Source organism: Pinus tabuliformis, chromosome 3_1 (assembly GCF_031772625.1).
Source record: "Pinus tabuliformis cultivar Carrire ecotype Pingquan chromosome 3_1, CPIR1, whole genome shotgun sequence".
Classification (NCBI taxonomy): Eukaryota; Viridiplantae; Streptophyta; class Pinopsida; order Pinales; family Pinaceae; genus Pinus; species Pinus tabuliformis.
In genome coordinates, this window is record NC_142301.1 from 953,777,494 (window position 1) to 953,781,840 (window position 4,347).

Consider the following 4,347-nt stretch of genomic DNA (forward strand, 5'->3'; position numbering starts at 1 on the left):
ATGAACAGAGACCAAAGTTGCTAATTATGTGCCAAAAACCCTGATATTTAAGCCACTTTCTCAGGCCCAAAGCTCAGGTCACTGACCAAAATGGAGTGATAGATTAGAAACAGTAAAATTACAGGGAAACAATGATGCAAAAGCAATCAGTTTAACAAGATCATGATATGGGCAAGGGAGCGACTAGAAACCCAAAGTCGCTCTCACAGGCTTGCCTGCCAACGACCAGAGACCAAAGTTGCCAATTCTGTGCCAACGACCCTGAGATTTAAGCCACTTTCTTAGGCCCAAAGCTCAGGTCACTGACCAGAATGGAGTGATAGATTAGAAACAGTAAAATTACAGGGAAACAATGATGCAAAAGCAATCAGTTTAATAAGACCTCATCTACACCCCTACTAGCCATGCCAGGCATTTCATCAAACATATCATCAACATGTAACCTACAGGTGTAAACAACATAATTACGTGTATGGATCTCATACTTATATGAGAATCACTATGAACCATTGTTCCCCCATGTCATTTGATGCATTATTATCTATTAGGACATAGATACATTATCCATTCATTTACAAGTAAAAACATGCTGAGAGCCATGCATATTTGTTGTCATAAAACATACATATAACCAACATAATAGGGACATAAATATCATAAGCATATCAGCCATGAAACCCACATATACATCAGTACATTTACACATGAAAATCAAGGGAATGAATTTCTCATTAATGAATGCAATAAACAAACTAGAGATGGGACTACCACATTCCACCCGGCCATAGAATGGTTGAGCCAAATCTCTCTTAAGTTATGCACCCTGTGCCATGTTCCAAGCATGAATGTGGAACTCGAACCAAAAGAACTCAACTAGGGCATACCAAGGCTAAACCACCTCACCCTCATCAATAGAAACCAGGCTTTACCATAATCCATCTCGGATCACTAGGCCAAACAAGCATGGATTCCACCATATTTCTCCACCTACACCGTGAGGAATTTTCCTGTTTGCTAATCTCTCAGGGTTTACTGTAATCCAAACTTAGATCACTAGGCCCTAAACTGAGACCCATTCTCCAGGATTTACCGCATATCCCAAACCCGGGATTACTAGGCCCAACAGAGAGAAAACCACCTCTTGGCTTTACCGTATATCCTTCCATTCATCAGCAAGGATTCCTAGGCCCACCGAGGCAACACGATCTTGGCTTGATCACAACCCACAATCTGGCTAAGGGGTCACTAAGCCAGTGGTTTTACCGTGATCCACAGTCAGGTTCAAGGACCAATAGGTCATGTTCTTTATCATTCGAAGATCCACCCCACTCATCTTTGAATCCATCCAGCAATCCAGTTCAACCAAAACATGAGAATCCCATCACACCATTGCTATCTGGAAATGGCAAGGGTAGGCTAAAAACACTGTTTCACCTGGAAAAACCCATGCCACAATAGAAAAATAACTACATGCAATACCATGCATGTCAAAACTAGCAATGAAGATACACATGCAAGTCGATACCTGCTATGAAGCCTGATGTAGCTACTTGATCATGCCTTTCCCTGCTTGATCTTTGCTTCCTCTTTCCTTCTTTGTCTTTCTTGCTCCAATGCCAAAGTGCTCCAAGAAAAACTCTAAGTGTCAAAGAGTCTGGGAGAGAGAGAGAGAGAGAATAATGACAGAGCTCCAAAGTTGAACTGACCAAGCGTTCCAACTAATCCTCAGAATCCTTTTTATCAATGAGGCCTCTATTTTCTTCAATTTCCATTATTTTCCTTCATTTTCCTCCTCACATGCAACCTATGACCTTTCACCTTTATTTTCTCCTATTTTCCATTATTTTCATAAATAAATGTGCCAAAATTCCATTTTTCATTTCCAAAGCCTTAGCCATTGCCTTTGCCCATTTCCTTATCCATAAGCAACCAAATGAACACCCCCTAGGATGTCTTGCCCAACATTCAACTTGGAATACGTGTCCCATCATCCGCGATATTTCTATATTTTTACATGGAATTTTCACCATGACTGTTACAATTTGCCTCTTCAAAAAGCATGAAAGAAAACTTGTAATTGTAGACCTTGTAGATGAAGCTATCTCAAAACATGGAACTCCCTTATTATGTGGAGATCTATCATTTTATTTAAACAAAAAAACGGATTATAAAGGCTTATATAGAAGAAGCACAGAACAAGTGCATCACATGTTTGATAATATTTATCCTCAACCATATAATATCTTAAAATATTATACCTATATAACAAATATTTATTTTGATCATTTAAATTCTAATGAATGCATATGAAAACTTTATACAATTTCTATGAACACTATAAATGTTATGCTAAATACCAAAATAATCTATACCACAATCGCAAAGTCATCCATGTCATGCATAAGTTTCAACATTGAAAATATGGTCACAAACTTTATGATGCTCTTCTTATGAGACCCCCTTCTCGGGGTTTCAAGCTTGTATATAAAAGAAAACCACTCAACAAAAAAATAAATCTTATTTCGGCTACATGCTTAATTTCTTCTTTTTCATTCACAACATATTTATCATTACAATATTTAACACCATACATTTAACTTCATATTTTTTATGAGCATAATTTGATTCATGAGAAATTCATGTAATTTTGCAATAACAAAAAACAAGTAAAGTACCAATTTATGGTGGCTTGGTTGTGGTGTTCCTTCTAGGACCACCCAAATGAATATGCCACCGTGACAACTAGGAACTACCGATCTTGCTTCCTTAGTTGAGGGAACCTCCTTAGGTTCCTTGGCCCTCCAAAATAAAGTCCAAACTGCAGCCATAGTGTGTTCGAGTTCTTAGTGCCAACACCCCTCCCAATGCCCCATTCAAAATCCACTTCTCTGTCAAAAATTCCATTTCACCTTCTCTCATCCCTCCTTTCTAGAACTTCTCCATGATAAAATGATTTCCCACCCCAAAACTTCCAAATAGCAAAGCTTTCGTCCTCCAACTCCCTCCTGGCACTTATCTCCCATGAAGTCCAATGTCTTCCCCAAGAAAAGCCACCCTCACCTTTTCTCAACCACCTTCCACATCGCCCCTCCTCCCTTGCCCTAGTAAATTAATACTTAGGTGATCATGTCATTCACCCACCCCTTTAATGCAATAAAAAATAATAAACGTAATATAAACTTTTAAGGGTCAATAAAATCAATGGATTTATAATACTCTTAATTAGTTAAAATATTAAATTAATCATAATATAATCTAAATTGTTATTCAAATATTAATCAAGATTAAATATTAAGAATTTTAACCACTAATCAAGCTTAACCATCAATATAGCTTAAGGATAATCATAAGCTTAATCATTGATCAAGCTTAAGGTTAATTATAGCTTAATCATTAATCAATTATCTAGCATAATAAGCCACAAAACATTAGCTTTTTTGTGTGAGGTGTGGATATGTAGCTACCATAAGCATACCTCATACATTTATTGATAACGCTTATAAGGATCTATAACATCAAGAATTCTCACAAAGGGTAGGCTAGCAATATGGCATAGCATAATAGGGCAAGGGAATGGGAATTACATAGACCCATCCTTTAGAAAATTTTGTCCTAAAGTTGGAGTTAAGAGGATACAACAATCAAGAAGTAAAATGACAATCAGACATAATTGAAACAATGAGAAACATGTAGTAACTAAAATTAAGTAAAAGCATAAGAAGAAATCACCTCCCATATAGAGTTCATATCTAACCTATATTCTCCCATCCTCCCTAACCTACTTCCACTCCCATCCTATCAGCCCTTCGTTGCAATACACTATGGAATTGGTTATATCGATCTAACCGTTGATAGGACCAAAATGGAAGAAGCAACTATATTGACCTAACTTCCCCAGTGGGAAACTAGAAGCTATCATCACGTGTAAGGAAGTGTGTTAGTCACAAACCTCCCATGACTCTATGTCTAGAGGTGACACAATGGGAAATGTATCCACTCCTCCTCAAAGAAATGGGGTCAACACCCTAACATGGATCACTCTATGGTGTTGGTTCTAGATGCTCGTCATCGAATTATTCAGTCATGCAATTATGTTACCTACGATTTTCACCTTACTCAATTCATAACAATGCATACAAATTAATACAGAATATACTAAAACAATGTACATCATACCATTACTAATTTGATGTCCCAACATTGACCAATTACTAGCATGGATCTTTATCTATCACATAGCCTCCTTCTAGCCTGTAAGTTAGTTCTCACCTAGAATATAACAACATCATACATATAGACATGTGATCCTAAAAATCATATTATCAGACTTGGTATCCATGTATGAAA